Source organism: Euprymna scolopes, chromosome 39 (assembly GCF_053919585.1).
Source record: "Euprymna scolopes isolate OS-2025 chromosome 39, ASM5391958v1, whole genome shotgun sequence".
Taxonomy (NCBI): domain Eukaryota; kingdom Metazoa; phylum Mollusca; class Cephalopoda; order Sepiida; family Sepiolidae; genus Euprymna; species Euprymna scolopes.
In genome coordinates this window covers 64,257,989-64,277,530 of record NC_136520.1, presented here as the reverse complement: position 1 = coordinate 64,277,530, position 19,542 = coordinate 64,257,989, and the positions used below count along the sequence as shown (strand labels likewise).

General features: G+C 36.9%; 1 long non-coding RNA gene across 1 annotated transcript in view; it reads right to left on the bottom strand.

The window, feature by feature from the left end:
• Positions 1-1,785: 1,785 nt before the first annotated feature.
• LOC145263817 (uncharacterized) overlaps positions 1,786-19,542 on the bottom strand; it is a 33,535-nt gene continuing 15,778 nt past the window's right edge. The window contains exon 3 of the long non-coding RNA XR_013864601.1: positions 1,786-1,925. This is a non-coding gene — a long non-coding RNA (uncharacterized LOC145263817). The remainder of the gene's footprint in view (positions 1,926-19,542) is intronic.

The following is a 19,542-nucleotide window of genomic DNA, read 5'->3' as shown; positions in this document are numbered from 1 at the left end:
CTATATTAACATACATGCAGCTGATTTTTAGTATTACTTCTTTAAAACTAACTAAGCTTAACTAGTGTTGAGGGAGAGGGGATGCCCCCCCTCATTTACAGAGAGAAAAATATATGCGTCTTACCCCATGCTGTCTGGACAAAAAAATAAAAAGAGAGAAAAGGAAGAATATTATGGGATGCATTTCCGTGTATCCCTCCGCCTACAGCTAAATCACGCCCAAGTCGTCGTTGTCGTCGTTGTTGTTGTTCAAGAACGAGTGCCTGTTCAGCCAGTGACTCTTGCTGCTGTTGCTGAGAAAGAACGTGTTGGTCAACAGGAGAATGTTACTGTTGAGCTGGCATTGTTTGTTGTTTTTGTTGGGCAAGTTGGGCAAATTCCTCTTGTTTTTGCACAAAGCCCTGTTATTGAGCAGTTAGGCTGGATTTCTGTTGGCTTAAAGTTTGATGTTGTACCAAAAGATGTTGCATAAGAGATTGTTGTTGTTGTTGTTGTTGTTGTGGTTGTTGTTGTTGTTTTTTATTGAAGAAGAAGAAGAAGAAGAAGAAGTTTTTGTTGCTTGGCAAATATTTACTACTGCTACAGAAGTTTGACGTGCGTCTTTTTCTTACTGTGCAGTGACGTGTAATTAGTTTAAGCTGTTCTAGCGATAATACTCCTAGAACTGCTGGCCCCTGTACATCTACAACGTGGAAAGTGCTATTATGCCAGTCAGAATTATTATACTGCCATAGTATTTTAATGCTACCATAACATTTTATTGGTGTTTCGTTATATGCTACCAGATTCTTCCTTGTTTGGTTTGTTAGGTTTGGAAAACCATCAGTGTCTAATTTCTGTGGAAACATTCTACGAAATGCTGAGCTTCTGTATCAATTTTTGCTCACAATCTATGAAATTCATTTTTGTTTGGCAGTTTTCTGTTCACATATACATAAGCTTAATTTCTATGAGTTATAGAGAATGTCTTAATGTTGTCAAATGTTAAACTTTCGACTTGTTTTCCTAGTGCTTGTGCATTATATATTGCATCAGTTCGGGTAGGTTGCCATTTCTTATGTTTATTCCTTTTATATTCTGGTCGATGTTGTGGCATAGTTTTTTTTTTTTTTTTTGTTCCCTCTGCTTGATGACCTAGACTTTGGTTATTGAATTGTTGTTTGATAAAAAAAAAACTGCTGCCCAGCGGTTGGCTTTTCCACATGCGTCACATTTTCTGTCTATACGATATTAATTTTAGACGATTAATTCTAAAATTCTCTGTTGGTTTAAGCTGTTCAATGAACTTATTAAAAACTTGCACGTCCTGTGTACCGGCGTTACCCGATGGATGTATGCCTCCACGCCATCTGTAAAAAAAAAAAAGCAAAATAAACAAAAAAAACAATTAAACTACGGTTGTTAGTGCCTCACATTTTGATCCAAATATTGGACAAGCTTCACGGCGAAAAGTATGGATTTTACCAAAATTGAGTCAATTACTTGATTTATTAGAACGTGTGCGTGTTCTTGTTGCTTGTATATTGGTGTTTCAATCCTCCGTATCGTTTAGCATCACGTTTAGTTTTTCTAAATGGGTGTTAGAAGTTTCATACATTTTACCAGTGTTAAGAGTTTCTTCCAGAGTTAAGGTGTTATCTTTTTTAATAACTCTTTCTAGAAGTCCGTTATTGGCGTGCTGGCAATAATAAGGTCTATCATTCTTTGTTGTTGCTCTAAATTCTGTCCACACACATTTCTGTGTAAGCTGTTTACATCTGTTGCAAAAACCATCTAATGACTCGTCAGATTTCTGTCTATACGACATTAATTTTAGATGATTAATGTAAAAATTCTTCGTTGGTTTAAGCTGTCCAATGAACTTATTAAAAATATGCACGTCCCGTGTACCGGCGTTGCCCGATGGAAGTATGCCTCCACTCCACCTGTAAAAAAAAAAACACAATTAAACTACGGTTGTTAGTGGGAGGCCACAGCCGGCCACATAAAATCGCGGGCACTAGCGACCGTGACCAAAATGAATATACTGTGCCGAAGTAACAACGTTAATATCTATACACACATTCTTAACATAGGTATTTAATTATGTGCTATAATTATTCTGTGTTTTCACCTAACGTGTTAAATAGAAGTAGGGTAGTGTGGCCTATTAGATAGCAGTTGTTACCGTCTACCTGCAATGTATTATAAAACTAAAAAAATGAACTAAAAATTAATTATAATCCAGCGCATTTATTTCAAAGGAAACATTGTGTCACAAGGAAAAACACTGCGATAGGCCTGAATAATGATTTCCGTAGCCTTTAAACATTGTCGTATTTTTTCAGACGATTATCGTCGAGAACAGAGTTAATTTTAAGATTCAAAAAGAAAGTTAAAGTAGTATCTTATAATGACTGTAATAGTCGGGGATCAATTTGTAATGATAACGTTCTAATAAATGGAACACACACTGTTTTTGCCATGTCAGTTGTTAATGCTGCCTCTAGCAGAGTACTGTTGCCACATATGGGCAGGAACCGCTAGAAAGGACTTATCCTACCTTGATAGAGTTCAAAATAGACTTTGTAGCCTTGTAGGAGGTGTCCTTTTCTCTTCCCTGCAACCTCTTTCTCGCAGAAGAAATGTTGCGATTTTGTCTCTGCTTTATCGTTATTTTCATGGCAAGTGCTCGGCTGAGTTCCAATCTATGGCCCCCCCTCGCCAAACTCTCATAAGAAACATCCGTTTAGCAGAAAGCACTATCAATAATTTCCCTCACTCTTTATCTGTGCCTAAACCTAAACGTAGATTCCATTAGCAAATCTTCTTTCTTAGAACTGCACGCCTATGGAATTGTCTTCCGTTTTCCTGCTTTCCAGCTGACTACAATATGGTTTTCTTCAAGTCTAACATAAACAAGTTTTTGATGAGCCGTTACATATAAGTTAACAAATTTACTGAATTTCCATTACTAACGATTACTATATTGTCCAATTTCTACTGCACACATTATACCCTTATCCTCGAGTGGCCTCTGGGCCTTGATAAGTGATGATGTAAAAAAAAAACTGTTGAATGTTTCCCTTTTCTGTTGGTAAGGTGTATACAATTTTTTCGAGGTATTTTGTTAATGTGAGAGTTAAGCGTGTAATCTATGAATAAGCATAGTAGAAATTTGTAAAAAATTGAAAAGGAAAAATCTGAATGCTAGTGGTAGCATTAACAACGGGAGTGGCCAAAAAGTGGGTCTTCATTGTACTAGAATGTTATAATTCCAAATTTAAGCCTGTAGGCTCTGATGATCACCTGAAATTTTTACGAATAATTGAAAAATTAAAACAGTAAATGGTAAGACAAGCATTGTCAAGGGCCATCAATTCTTTTGTTTTTATTTTTACTATTTTGAAATCTGAATGTTATGTGTGTTTTAAAGGTTTTAAAAGGGTAAACGTGTCCAATAGCTGACTCTAATTAGGTTGCACGACTCCATTAAATATTTTAAGCCAAATCTTTAAAAAAAAACAGGCCAAAATAAGGCCAAATTGATAACTGATGTGGTGGCAACCACTCATTTACATATGTGGATAATATTACACATAAATAGCAAGACTCGGTTAGTCTGAGTGTATGTTAACCAGAAGCCACCGAAGACCGAGCCGAGAGCAGATATGTTCTCCAGCCAAGACTCTCTTACCTGACAACCATTATGTAAATATACTGTGAATATACTTTTCCTAATACACTTCTTATTGATCTACTTTTGTTTGTTGAATCTTCATTTGTATTGCCTTATACGTTATTTGGTTCAACCTGCAAACATAACAGTTGGCGACGAAGATGAACGTCAAACATAACAATAACTTTAGCCCAATTTTATAAAATCAAAAAGGCCAAATTAAAAAAAAAACAAAGAGTGTGTGCGTAAATATATAAACACTTACGAATTTTACACGTCATTATTATGTTCTTAGTATGTGTTTGTATAGATTGATGATGTTTTAAACCGACGCATATTTATATATTGAAGAGTTTAGCTTCAAAATAATCGTGTCTTTTTATCACGATTTATTCCGAAAAAAATTACGGAATTTTATTAAAAGAATTATGTTGCAGAAATAAAATTGTTTGCAAAAAATAAGTTCGTTTTATTTCGTTCAATAAACTTCTGTATTTTTTTTTCGGCATAATAATAAAAAAACGAAAACATTTGAGAGCTAACCTCTTCCATCTAGATCAGAGTTAACATTTTCAATATAGCCATATTCTCTATAGAGCATTAATAAAAGTAATGTTCAAGGTTCAAAAAAAGTTAAATTGGTTGTTTCTCACCACCTTTCACATTAACCTTAATTTGGTGACATTTATAGGTTTTCGAGTATTCTGTAAACAAATAACACATGTAAAGTTGTAACTAACAAATTGTCTTTCCATAAGCCAAACAACGCGCGTACGTGCGTTGTTGAGCTGGTCGTCGGAAAGCATAACGTTATTACATAAACACTATTGGTCAGCGACAATTTTCATGCAATATTCATTATCATAATACCGGAAAACCTACCGGAAAACTAATAAATATCATCAAATCGCACGGAGAAAATAAAATTATTAACAAATAAACTTCCGTATTTTTAATTTGCAAGATAGAGACGTTGAATCTGTACGGTTCTAAAGGAGAATTGTCTGAAGATAGCGGTTTCAAGCCTACCCAAAGCCGGCTAGTCGCTTACTTGGCCAAAAACATGGTGAGATGACAACAACTATGGATGGCAGTGATTGCTGAGAATGCAGGTAGGAGATTCGAAGTTCCTATCCATCGCGGTTACCATCTGACGAAGGGCAGAGGGATAGTTGGCCGAAATGTCGGGAAACAAGAACTAATAAAAACGAGAATAATAGTCCGCAATAAAATAAAATGAATAAATAATACTCATCTCAATAATGAATTCCAATTAAAATAATATTTATAATCATAAGGAGCTTGACATAAATGTTGAGAGATGTGAAGAAATTGCTGAGGCAAAGTGAGTGGAGAAGATTTGTCTCGGAGGTTCGTAAGGTATTATGAGACAAAGAACTTGGAGCAGGCAGAGCTTCAGAGAAATCTGCGTAAAAGGTATGTGAAGAAATTAGACGCTCATAAAGCTGTCTGGGGGTGTGAAACATGGGCGCTTTCTACTGTCCAAAGATGGATATGTGAACCACATGAAATCACACGAAAAACGCCCTTATGTACCCTTACCTTCACGACATAATGGGACAACCTGTGTTGTGTGTGGCAGGAAGTTCAAGTCGGCTGTAGGTATGAAGAGGCATAAATAGACAAGTAGTCAACCGCCTCAGCAAAAATAACCTCCTCGGGTACATGCAATATTGCTTCCGTGCTGCTAGATCTACAGTAGATGTGCTACCAGTTATATCTTATATGATTAGCGAATCTCTCGATGGAGGCTTCCTTTCTAAGGCAATCGCTCTTGACATGCCAAAGGTCTTTGATAGGGCATGGGATAAAGGTCTACTTCACAAAATCACCGGCTACTGTATAGCTGGAAATGTCTTTTCAATTATTAAATCATTTCTCTCTGATAAATTCACAGTATTAATGCTGGAGTCCCTCAAGGGTCCATCCTAGGGCCAACTCTCTTTCTGATCTACATCAATGATCTTCCAAATCACATTCTAAGATAAATCGGAAATATTTATGCTGACGGTACTACCATTTGGGACAATACTTCAAAGGCCGTAAACAACCAAGTTCTCTTTGATTCTCTTTCTTCTGATCTTGATCATGTGGTGCAATGGAGGAAAAGGTGGCTGATTAATTTTAATGCATCCCAAACCCAGCTTCTATTTTACATCATCAACGCTCTGATCCCTGTTTGGCATCAATTGAAATGAATAGCTCTCGTCTTGGGGAGGCTCCATGCTTTGACAAGCTTCTGAGTCTGATCTTTACTCCTGCTTTAAATGGAACATGTACATCAAATCCGCTGCCAAGGCTGCTGGAAAAACGGTTGGATCGTTCTACCGCTCCAGTAAATATCGCACCACTGATGCAATTCTCTACCTGTATAAGAGCCAAGTACTCCAAGGATGGAGTATTGTTTCCACATCTGGGCAAGAACTGCTAGAAGCACCTTGTCTTGCCTTGACAGAGTTCAAAATAGACTTCGTAGTGGGGGATACCTTTTTCTCTTCCTTGCAACCTCTTTCCCACAGAAGAGATGTTGCGAGCCTGTCTCTGCTTTATCGTTATTTTCATGGAAAGTGCTCGTCTGAGCTCTATTCTATGTCCCCTGGCCGGACTTTCATAAAAAGTTGAAACCACTGTCAATAATTTCTTACACTCTTTATCTGTTTCTAAACCTAAACATAGATTCCATGAACAAAGCTTATGTCTTAGAACGGCCCGCCTGTGGAACTCTGTTACGTTTTCCTGCTTTCCAACGGACTACAATATAGTCGTCTTCAAGTCCAACATAAACAAGTTTTTGATGAGCCATCCCCTCAAGTAATTCAATTTACCAAATTTCCACAACTAACGATTACTAGGATATTTTCCCATTGACTACCGTACACTCATTAACCTTTATCCTCGAGTGACCTCTGGGCCTTGATAAGTAGTGCCCCCTTTTGTAAAAAAATACATCTGAAATTTCAACAAAAACACCCAGCATTAGCCAACAGAAAATGCCCAATTCTTCTCCACGACAATGTCCGACGCACGTTGCTAAACCGTCCCTGCAGAAGTTGAACGAATTGGACTACAAAACTCGACCGCATTCGTCAGCTTCTTCGGACTTCTCACCTATTGACTACCACTTTTTAAGCATCTCGAAAACTTTTTACCTGAGAAATGTTTCATAAACCTAAACGATATCAAAAATGCCTTCAGCAACTTTATCGCCACCAGAACGCAAGATTTTTACGTTACCGGCATAAATACACTTGTCTTGCGTTGGCAAAAAACGTGTTGATTTTGATGGTGCTTATTTCGATCAATAAATTTGTATTTGAGCTGAAATAGGTTCATCTGAATTTATAAGTTAAAAACCGCAAGAACATTTTTGTCAAGCTGAGATAGATTCCGAAACTGATTGTGAACAGTTTGAGCAGTAAAGTGTGCACTAAGAAGCGCCTGGCAACACCACTCCATTTTATGACGTATTTGACCCTTGGGCAGATAAAGGATTGTGTTGGGAGTTAGATCATTTCTGATGCGGTAGAATGAGCCAACAATTTTTTCAGCGTCCTTGGCAAATCAAATAATTGCTAGAGTACGTACCATTTACTGTTTAACACAAATATTTGTTAAAAGACGTTACTTTTTGTCTTTCTTTTAAAAAGCCTAAATTTTTGTCTTACTTTTAAAAAGCGTTAAAATTTGTCTTACTTTTAGAAAGTGATAATTTCTGTCTTACTTTTAAAAAGCGTTAATATTTGTCTTACTTTTAAAAGCGTTAACTTTTGTCTTACTTTTAAAAGCGTTAACTTTTGTCTTACTTTTAAAAGCGTTAACTTTTGTCTTACTTTTAAAAAGCGCTAATTTTTGTCTTACTTTTAAAAGCGTTAACTTTTTCTTACTTTTAAAAAGCGTTAATTTTTGTCTTACTTTTAAAAAGCGTTAACCTTTGTCTCTCTTTTAAAAAGCGTTAACTTTTGTCTTACTTTTATAAAGCGTTAACTTTTGTCTTTATTTTAAAAAGCGTTAACTTTTGTCTTACTTTTATAAAGCGTGTTTTCTTACTTTTTTATCAGCGCGTCAAAACTTTAGCTCGGTCTGAGAAGATGGTATTTATATCTATCCCCACGCAAGAAATGTGACACGAGGGTCAGAAAGTGGAATTGAAATTTCAGCGCGCCAGAGAAGCACTCTGACTCTACAAAAGATGCCTGTCCAACCTCGTCGTCATTTCCCGGCTGAGGCACCTCGGGCGATTAGCAATGAACTTACGTCTTCTCAAATAGAGAAGTTAAAATCTGTAACGGCGGAGCTCCTAGAACTGCACAGAACGAGCACTACACCGCAATCAATAGGGAATAGATCAGTACAGGAATGTTTTAATCTGCTGATTTTAGAGCCAGTTCTAAAAGACCCCCGGGCAAAGATACCAGGTGGCAATTATTCATTTTCTCTGACGATCCAGAAATTGATAAGCATAAAATGGGTCGGTAGTTAAGCAACTTTGAACCTGGTCAGTACCAAACTGGGTGACCATTTGGAAACTCCCGGTGTTGTATGTTCTCTCTGCTTATTTCAGCATTGTTTCCAGTCGCCTTGGACCTCTCCTTGCCACTGGACTCAAGTAGCGCCGATTCAGGAAAAGTTGGGTTAGTGGGTTTGTTCACCACTTGCCTCCCAGTTACACGTGCAGTTACCCTTACAGGGGGTATCCATTGTCTCTTGAGACTGAGCGGAGGCATCAATCGATCGGTATTTCGTCGTATCAGATATGTTATTTTGTAGGTTTGTAGGTGTGTTTGTTTGTTTGTTTCTTTCTTTAACAAAATGGCAAAAAAGCTAAAAAGAAAACAATAAATTGTAAGGTTTCGTGGATTTGCGTTAAAAAAAAAAAAAAGAAACTTGTTTTCCTCCCTTCCCCCACCCTCAAAAGAAAAACAGAAAAAAAAATTGTTAGAAATAAATCATAAGAATAAAAAAAAAAGAAAATGATGGAAATGGAATTTTATTTTGGGACGAGATAGAGAGGGAGGGGGGGAGATGGCGGAAGAACACATTTCGTTACCTGGATTCTTTCTCCGAAGAACAGACTGGAACGTCCCAAATGCGAAGAAACGGAAAGGAAGACGGAAGAATGTTACTTATCTCGACAAAAAAGAAGAAGAAAAAAAAACGCTGCGATTTGAAAACGTCTGCATGCCTTACAGACCAAAAAAAAAAAAAGGACGGAAAAAAAAAATAAAGAGACCATGATGCCCCAGAACTTCGCTGCCCCCTTTCAAGATTTATAAGCGAAATCTTAAGATAAGATTAGGTCATGGCACCCTTCGTGACGTAGGTAATCTCTCTCTGTCTCTAGCCATTCTCTCCCCCCTCTCTCTCTCTCTCTCTCTCTATATATATATATATATATATATATATATATATATATATATATATATATATATATATATATAGATAGATAGATAGATAGATATAGATATAGATATAGATATATATTAGAGAAAAATACGAGCATGAAAAGTACTATGGTTAAGCTTAAACACGGAAAAGTGAAGGCAGTGGCGTATCTAGGGTATGGCAGGCATGGCCCGTGCCATGGGCGCCACTCTGACATGGGCGCAAAAATTGCGTGACAAAAATTAAAATTAGTAGTTAGGTATATCTAAGGTATAAATTATTAAGAAGGGGCGCGCACATTCAAACTTTGCCATGGGCGCCATTTTACATAGGTACACCACTGCGTAAAGGACTAGTTGTTAAAACTGGAAAAGAAAATGGCGAGACATTCTAGTAAAGAATATAAATTTATAACCTAAAATATTGCAGCATTAATTTTTTAAAATTCAATTTAACATTATATAATCAATTTTTAATGCTGCAATATTTTAAGTTATAAATTTATTATATTTTTTACTAGAATATCTTCTCATTTTCTTTTCCAGTTTTAACAACTAGTCCTTTACTTTTCCATATTTAAACTTATCCATATTACTTTTCATGCTCGCATTTTTCTATTGTAAGCCATGATTTTTCGGGCTTTCAGTAAATTCAATTGTTCTTTTTTTAATTTCAGTTTTATTTTTATTTTTATTTTTTTTTTTGCCCCATAAACATATGTAATAACAATGTACGACACTCGCCTGCTTTCAATAAAATCTCCGAAATTATCTCCCTTTCATGCTTTCATTCTCTCTATTTCACTTGGTACTTCTCTTTTAGTGGGAGCAGTTAATTGGTAGCAACAGTAGTCGCTGAAGCAACTTGGTTGCTATGGAAAGCAGTCATAAAAAACGTTGCTCACCTCCTAACGGTTTTTACGATTTTGACCACCAGAACATTGAGTATCACCTTTGTTTTACTGCACGAATATTGAAAAAAAATTTGGGGGACAATATAGCTGAGAAGGTGATCTCTAAACTGTAATAATTGTTTAAAATTTGGTGGAAAAATGAGTGCGGGGTGAGGCTTTAAAGTAGTTCTAAATATTCTGATTTTACTTCGAAATCATACCCTGTCAAAAATATAAATGCATCTACATATACTATATATATATATTTATATATATATGATGATGATTGCAACGTCTTGTCAGACGAGTGCCACTCCCTCATACATTTAAAATCCATGAGCCCAAATGCCTGAGGGAGTATCTATACAAATATGATGTTACAAAGTCTTAGCTTTGTACGACAGCTAAGTCTCTCTCTCGGTTCAAAATGTTGAGATCCAGCAACAAGCAAGAGCAAGATAGCCAGCAACAAATTAAACTGCAGACCAGCTTAATGCGGGTAATGGTCTTCCGCTCTATGGTTTTTTAAATCAGAGATTTGCTTCTCCTAGAAAGGTTGCCTTCACCACGGCTTACGGGAGCCCTCTCCACCCCAATACACATATACACACACACAAATATACACGGTGCTAGTTGGCCGTTGACCCAGAAAAAGAGTTCATTCGCCCTTTGGAAGGTTTTGTTTTTAATCCTTCAGGGAGACTAGCAGCCCTCCTTACCAAACAAGTCTGGTGGGGGAACCAGTTTAGTCGCCGGTGACCCGATATATATATATATATATATATATATATATATATATATAGATATAGATATAGATATATAGATATATATATAGATATAAATAAATACACATACACACTCATATATATATATATATGTATATATATGTGTATATATATGTATATATATGTACATATATAAATATCTTCATATATATATATATTCATATATATATATTCATATATATATATATATTCTTATATATATATTCATATCCTTATTTATATATATATATATATATATAATATATATATATATATATATATATATACTAGCATTTCAGCCTGGCGTTGCCCGGGTGTTTGGATGTGTCTGTTGAGCAAAAAAAAAAGCAAAAACAAAACCAAAAAAAATGGTAATGTTTTTAGCCAATTCTTCGATATTTGTCGTCTGAAAGGTCGGACGTTAAAATGATACTGATCTTGGTAAAATCCGTCGCCTCTGTCAAAAGTTTTAGGCAGACATGCAAACATACATACATACATTTATATGTTGGTAACTAAAAATTTTCGACCCAAACCGATTAAAAAGCTCGCCCTATATCTGAATACTCTTTATGTAAAATTTCAAATGTTTGCACCAGAAATTGTCTGAGTAATTTGGTAGAGACCGCAGAGGTCAATTTTTTAAAACTTTGACCCGTATTATGCCCCCTTAATATTTATTGTTTTGGGCTCAAATCAAGTTTATCATATCCAAAGAACCTATATCTGAAATTTCAAGTGTTTGAATCCAAAATTGTCGGAGGAGTTTGGTAGAGTTCTCAAATGTCAAATCGTTGAACTTTGACCCCTTAACAGCCAAATTTCTGTCCGAAAACGGATCACTAATATTTTCTCAAATCTCAGTACCCTGTATATCAAATTTCGAGTATGTAGACTTGATACCGATTCCGAGACTGTAAAATGCTCCGAGTGTTGGGACGATTGAAAAGCAGACAGTATTAACAATTGTTTATTTGGATTATTTAAGCGCGAAAAAAACAAACCAAAAGAACAATTTGGACGCTGAAATATTAACGTTATTATTTCGAAATTATTATTTAACATGGGAAAAGTGGGGGTTAAAATAACTTAAACCTAATACAGAAATGAACGATGTAAAAATAAACGCAGATATATCGAAATTTGAATTTAATTATAAGTATTATGGTATATGTTCGATGCACATTTACCTATAAGTATGGCCAACCACTTAAAATTCAGTGACTGTAATTTTTTTTTTCAAAAATAATCAATTATAATAAACAGAACGACTCATAGAAATCTATCTATATTCTTTTTTCATTTTAATATACTTTCATAGAAATGTTTCTGTTATGTCACAACAAAATAATTTTCTTTACGTCACAAGTGTCACGCTCATACATGAATTCCATAGCTAATATAACATACTGACCCAACGGGTCACGGTTAGTCTAGTATATATATATATATATATATATATATATATATATATATATATATATAATTATTTTTTACTATAATAATTAAATACATATAATATATATATATATTAAATACATATATATAATATATATATATATGTATTTAATATATATATATATTATATATGTATTTAATTATTACGGTAAAAAAATAATTATATATATATATATATATATATATATATATATATATATATATATATATAGCGAAAGAGAGAGAGAGAAAGAGAGAGAGAGAGATGTTATTTGTTTTTGCGATACTTTTTTTTTTTTTTTTTTTTTTTTTATTCAATTTTCACCCCAAACAAGGCACAGTGCCACTTTGAAGCAGGGGGCTACTATTAGGGAATTAATTAGCGGGGTCATTATGAAGGGAGAAGAGTAGAAAGATGTTTGTTAACATTACACTTGAACTTCTGCATATCATTGCAGTTGGGAAAGCAGAATCCCGGAAGGGAGTTCCAAAGACCCGCAGTTCTGGGGAAGAAACTATTGGAGTAAAAGGCTTTCTTGCACCTAGGGATCTCCACTGTAAAGGGATGAGACTTAGTAGCTTGTCGGGTTTGTCGGGGGTAGTTACGTCGGGGAGGTACAAGTGTTTGCAGTTCGTCAGAGCATTCACCATTAAAGTATTTGTAGAACAGGCAGAGGGATGCAACATCTCGTCGATGGGACAGAGGTTGAAGCCCAGATGACAGTTCAGGACCTATCAGGTTTGCGACTCTTTTTTGAACCCTGTCCAGGAGCGAGAGACAAGCAGCAGATGCACCAGCCCAGATGTGACAACAGTACTCCATACATGGGCGAATGGTTGCCTTATAGAGGTATAGGATACTGGCAGGCGTAAGTAGTTTTCTAGCACGGTAGAGGGAGCCAACCTTCCTTGCAGCAGCCTTGGCAATGCTCTCAATGTATCTATTCCAGTTCATATTCCCTGTAAACGTTAGGCCGAGGAGTTTAAAAGAAGTACTTTCAGGCAATGTGTTCTTGGCCATTGCTATTGGTGGTAGAGAAGGTTTCTTGTAGTTATTGAAGGAAACAAGCTTAGTCTTAGCAGCATTGAATGAGACCAACCATTTTTGTCCCCATTCCACTACGGATTGGAGGTCATCCTCTAGTGTTTCTGCCATTTTCTTGGATATGTGTTCATTTGTTTTCCCCTCATATCTGTTATAGAGAGTGGTGTCATCGGCAAATATACCCATCTCCGAAACAATATTATCAGGGAGGTCGTTTATGAATATCAGGAACAATAGAGGTCCAAGGATAGACCCCTGAGGCACTCCCGCATTTATGTCATATTGTTTGGATGTACGTCCGTCGAGGACAACTTTGATTTTTCTATTACTTAAGAAGGATTTAATTACGTTTTGAATTCTTCCAGTGATTCCATATGATCTAATTTTCCTTAGAAGACCATCGTGCCATACCCTGTCAAAAGCCTTAGATATATCAAGGGCCACCGCTCTACCCTCCCCTGTTTTATCCAATGAACGGTATATACGTTCAGAAACTACAGTTAAGATATCTGCTGTTGAACGGGCTTGCCTGAATCCATATTGTTTGTCAGTCAAGAGTTTAGCAGCTGTTAGGTGCTGGACTAGGGCTTTATTAACTAAGGACTCAAATATTTTGGCGAAAAGCGGGAGGAGGCTAATGGGGCGATAATTTAGTGGGTCAGTTCTTTCACCAGAATTCTTGAAGACTGGTACCACAGATGCGGTTTTCCAGCAGTCGGGAAAACAAGATTCGTTAAGGCATTTATTGTAAAGTTTGGACAGAACTGGAGCAACCTCGGCAGAGCATTTTTTTAATAGCACAGCCGGGATGAGATCTGGTCCACATGCTTTAGAGGTGTCTAGGTTTTTTATAATAGCATGTACCTGAGAAGGGGTGATTTTCAAGTCGTCAAGTGTGGCGTCTGTTCGCAGAGGAAAATCAGGGAGTGAGTGGTGTACCGAGTTCAGTGTGGAGTTTGAGGCAAACCGACTGGCAAGCAGATTAGCCTTGTCAGTTGCCGTGCAAGCAACCTCATGATTGTTTGTTAGTGGGGGAATAATTGACTGTCCATTATTAACTACGCTGTTGTAGATTTTCCAAAAATCCCGGGTTCCTAATTTCTGTGCTTCGATGCGCTTTCTGGTGGTTTCAGAGTAATCTGACTTAGCTGTGTCTATCACTCTCTTACAATTATTTCTAGCTTCTATAAACTTCTGTTTATTTGAGCTGGACTTATGTCGGTTGAATCTGCGGAACGCATGCTGCCTTTGACAAATGGCAGCTGCACAAGCAGAAGTAAACCATTGGGGGGAGTGGGGCTTGCTATAGTATTTCCGTGCGGGAACATGTGCTTCAATAGCAGTTTTGAACCATTCAGTTGTCTCATTTGCACACTGTTCCGCTGGAAGAGTAAAGATATTTTGCCATGGGGCATCTCTGATGAGCTCCCTGATGGCTTCCCAATCAGCCTTTTTGTAATACCTCGTTGTTTTGAGTAGTGGGTCTTCAGTTTTAGGGCGAGAATTTAGGCTGATTTCTACCATTATCACAGCGTGATCAGCATTCCCGAGTGGGCTATGGGCATTTGTTGTACAGTCATTGGGAACTGTTGTCAGAAAGAGATCTAGAAGTGAGGCATGTTGATCGTGCTGGTCTGGGAAACGTGTCGGAAATGTAACCATCTGAGATAGGGAATGAGATATAGAGAAGCTATATGTGGCGCTACCAGCTACGTCTGTGTGATTTGAGAATCCTAGCCAGTTACTGTGGTGGACATTGAAGTCACCAAATACATGTATTTGTGCGCTAGTATCGAGGGAGAGTGCTATATCTATGCTGTCTGAGACTTTGTTTATTAGGGTACAGTCTTGGTTTGAGGGAGAGCGGTAGAGAAAATATAAGTAGCTAATATTGTGTTGCATATTTAGTCTGAAGCACATAAAGGCCTGGCCCTCTGATTCTAGTTTTATTTCTCTAGTTAGGGGGAGGGTGTTTCGAATATAGACTCCAAGTCCATGCATATGTCTGTCCGAGTCCTTACGGTAGAGTGGGAGATAACCAGGCATGTTAAAGTGGTTAGAGGGTATGGAGGAGTGAAGGTTAGTTTCACTTAATGCTAAGATATCCGGGGTGTTTACAAGGAGAAATGACTCAACATCATCTAAGTTAGTTCTAAGCCCGCGGATATTAGTAAATGCAAGCCTCAAGGGAGGAGGCAGGTTGGTTTTCTTTGAGTTTGGTCCTGGTTTAAACGTAACTTTTGCTTGAGCTGTCATTTCATTTTATTTTATTTAAAAGTTTCAGTTAGGGTGGATGAGTGAGGGGGTGCTGGACAAGTAGTTGTGCAGAATACCAGACATGCAATACAAGTAGACCATCAGCTGTCCTCACCCACAGGATTGTGGCCTCGGGAAAGCCCACCGGGGATGAGTGCAGGGTCCCTTTCCATGCGCGACATGGCACTACAAACATCCCGATATTTTACAACTGTTGATGGAGCAGCCGCTCTAAGCGCTACCAAAGAGTTAGGGCTCCTGTACTATCAGTCGGAAACAGCAGCCAGGAACTGTCAATCCGGTACCCTCAATCCATTAGGCAAAGCCAGCCCAGTCCAACTGCACTGACATATATGGCACTGAAGCACCCCACTGTGTCCAGTTTAGGGGGATGGGATGTGGCAGGAGTGGGGAAAAGCGGCGTTCATTACCCTAGTCAGGAAACAAGGTCAACCACTGGGTGATTCAAGCGAGTCCCTGTGATAGTACCTCTACGCCTGGCCAATAGGCAAAGAAGGAGTATGAAAGCCGAGCGATAGACAGAGTCTATCTCCTCCTTAAGCAGTTTAGGTTTGCCAACCGGTGATTTGTTTGAGTCACCAGCTCTAGGAAGGTTGTCGTCCAGGACTGAAGAGGCCTCCCTCCCCTAGGTTTAGTTTCAGAGTTTTCCTTCTCCTAGACGGATGGCCTGGGAAGACCTACGGGTCCATCAGCTCCGAGGGGGTTCGCCCCGCGCCTGGGTCCTAATCCAGGTATTTCTGCGACCCCGCATGGGTAGTTAATATTTATTGGTTATTTAGGTTAATATCTCCTGGAAAATCGGGCATTTAGGTTAGCTTCTACAGAAGATTTTCACTCCTCAAGTGTGGTTTAAAAAGGGCATTATTATGCTGTCCATTTTCATTTATACTGAGAGAGGGCATACGTAAAAATTCATGCAGTGGAAGCAGTTAAATTTGCTACAGTATTGGATCGAGAGAGTCGAGTTGATGTATGGTTAGATATAGTTTTGTAAGTTTAGCAATGTATGGTTAGATATGGTTTAGTAGGTTTAGGAATGTATGGTTAGATATGGTTTAGTAGGTTTAGGAATTAGGATAAAGTGCTAGAGTATGATCTACTTTCTATTAGAAATTCTGATTTGGTGCCCAAACCGGACATTTAGTAAGACTGAAAGATTAGATATGTTCAGTATAGAGACAAGAGAACATTTGAAATGGAGTACAGTTATACCTGATAGATATAGGTTATTGCATATTCAGTAAGTATAGTAAAAGTATAGATGGATGGATAAGTAGTATTGTATACGAATGCATGGAATTTTAGACAATTTGAGTAAGTTGCCTTTAGACTACAACTAAGGAGAATGACTTCGCCTTTCTCTTAATATCCGGAAGTTTTTATTTCAATGAGTACCGGTTTAGTTTGTGTAATAATTATTGCAATACTATCTCTTAATAAAGAGATATTAACGGTTACTGTTCATTATAGATTACTTTAAGTCAATGTATTGGACTAAGGCTAGTAAGTATTTACTTAGAAGCTTGGTTATGGGTTGGGAGTTATAATCGGGAGCATGCCTAGGAAATTTTAGGTGTTAATGGGTATCGATTTGCGAGTTTGTTAAGGTCAAGGGCGGAGAGCAAGGACCCATCTAAGTTACGGGAGACGGATTTGTTTAGTGTCAACTTAGGAAGTAGAGCAGATTTGATTTGTTAGTGATCAGGAGAAAGAGAATTTAAGTAAAAAATAATAAGGTTTGTCATGCAAAACAGACAAGGCAGTCATCTTGGAGGTAAAGTATCTATAGGAGGTACTTGCTTAGTATACAAGCAGCAGTATTTTGTAGTTTGGAGAGGGATTTTAGGTACAATAGTTTCATGACTTATTGCAAAAGTCCGTAGTCAAGGTGAGGGACGATGTACTTCTAATATTGAAACTGGGTTTTTCTAATTTTAAAAGTAGTTGACTAGAGTGTTATTAGGTGTTCTACTTTGCTTAGGGATAGAATAAAGATTTAAGGTAATATTCAGGGTGATATAAGCAGTTTCATGAGGATTGGATATATGATCACTGGATGTTGAACTGCTCAGGAGGATTCTTGTATCAATTAAGAAGGATGTCTTGGTGATATAAGATTTGAGAAATTAAGAGTCTGGGGATACAGAGAGCTTTGAGCCGATGAGGATTCAGTATAGGCGATTGTATATAGGTAACAAAGGTGGTTTAGTTTAGTACGCACGTATTGTACATATTAAGTATACTGCTTCAGTTCAATCCTCTAACGCAAAGGAAAATCCGTTTGCATTCCGGTTTGCAATTTTGTCAAGAGGGGAAATTTAAAAACAGCTTATCTAATTGTTGATGATATCAGTTTATAGACAATAGTATAGACTGATAAATTGTTGTGTAAGGCATAAGAGCCCCTCATCTTCAGATGAGATGATGGATCACTAGCATAAGTTCGGAGCAGGGATCCGGAAAGGAAATGGACGTGTACAAGCAAGGGGGGGGTCACTGATGTTTATAACTTTTTATTTTTTTTTTCTTAAAAAAAAAAAAAAAAAAAAAAAAAAAAAAAATTTTTTAATTTTTTTTTTCGATGGCTGATTATATTAAGTATCGTACTTAAATAAAGTTTTCATGTCCTCTAAATAACTTAGCATAATTTCTTTTTTTACCGAGTTTGTCTTTACTATAGCATTGACTTATTAATTAAGTGACATGGAATTGTAAGCGGCGAAATAGTCTATTTAAGTGAAGAAAAGTTATCGGTTACAATATGCCTGAAAATGGAAAGAATATTAGCTTTAAATTATATGCGAACAGTTAGGAATTTTTACTTAGCTTTGGTTTTTTTTTCTTGGATACTCGAGGCTAAAAAGCATGGTGGTCGTTTGTTTCACTTGGCCTCATACGGTCAAATGGCACTTGTGGTACCAAGATGCTATCTAATTAGGGAGACGGTGTGGGCTGATTTAGAGGGAGGGGGGTCACTTAGTGAAAAGTGTTCCAGTTGGCGGCGCGACATATTTCTTTACATGTGTATCGTTTTTAGGGGTATTAATGTTAACAATTGAATACGCGTTTCAAACAAATATGATGGAAATAAAATATTAATAGATATAACGTAAAAGTAATGGCATAAGTAACGTACAAGGTGAAAAGCGGAAAAAACTGAAAAGGAAATGTGCAGTTGAAAAGTACAGCTTTAGGAAAGAATTTAAATAATAAACTTACGGTGCGTAAGGATTCGTTGAAATAAGTTTTAACCGTCGTGAAGGAAAACCAACAATAAATTGAGAATCATAGAGTTTTAGGTTTAATTCAATAAATCTAATTATTTATAGGTTTTTTTTTAATATATGCAATAATTGAACATGCAATAAGTCTAGATTTATAACACGGTGGAAATGATATTTAAATAAGGTTTTCATGTCCTCTAAATAACTTAGCATAATTTCTTTTATTCCGAGTTTGTCTTTACTATAGCATTGACTTATTAATTAAGTGACATGGAATTGTAAGCGGCGAAATAGTCTATTTAAGTGAAGAAAAGTTATCGGTTACAATATGCCTGAAAATGGAAAGAATATTAGCTTTAAATTATATGCGAACAGTTAGGAATTTTTACTTAGCTTTGGTTTTTTTTTCTTGGATACTCGAGGCTAAAAAGCATGGTGGTCGTTTGTTTCACTTGGCCTCATACGGTCAAATGGCACTTGTGGTACCAAGATGCTATCTAATTAGGGAGACGGTGTGGGCTGATTTAGAGGGAGGGGGGTCACTTAGTGAAAAGTGTTCCAGTTGGCGGCGCGACATATTTCTTTACATGTGTATCGTTTTTAGGGGTATTAATGTTAACAATTGAATACGCGTTTCAAACAAATATGATGGAAATAAAATATTAATAGATATAACGTAAAAGTAATGGCATAAGTAACGTACAAGGTGAAAAGCGGAAAAAACTGAAAAGGAAATGTGCAGTTGAAAAGTACAGCTTTAGGAAAGAATTTAAATAATAAACTTACGGTGCGTAAGGATTCGTTGAAATAAGTTTTAACCGTCGTGAAGGAAAACCAACAAT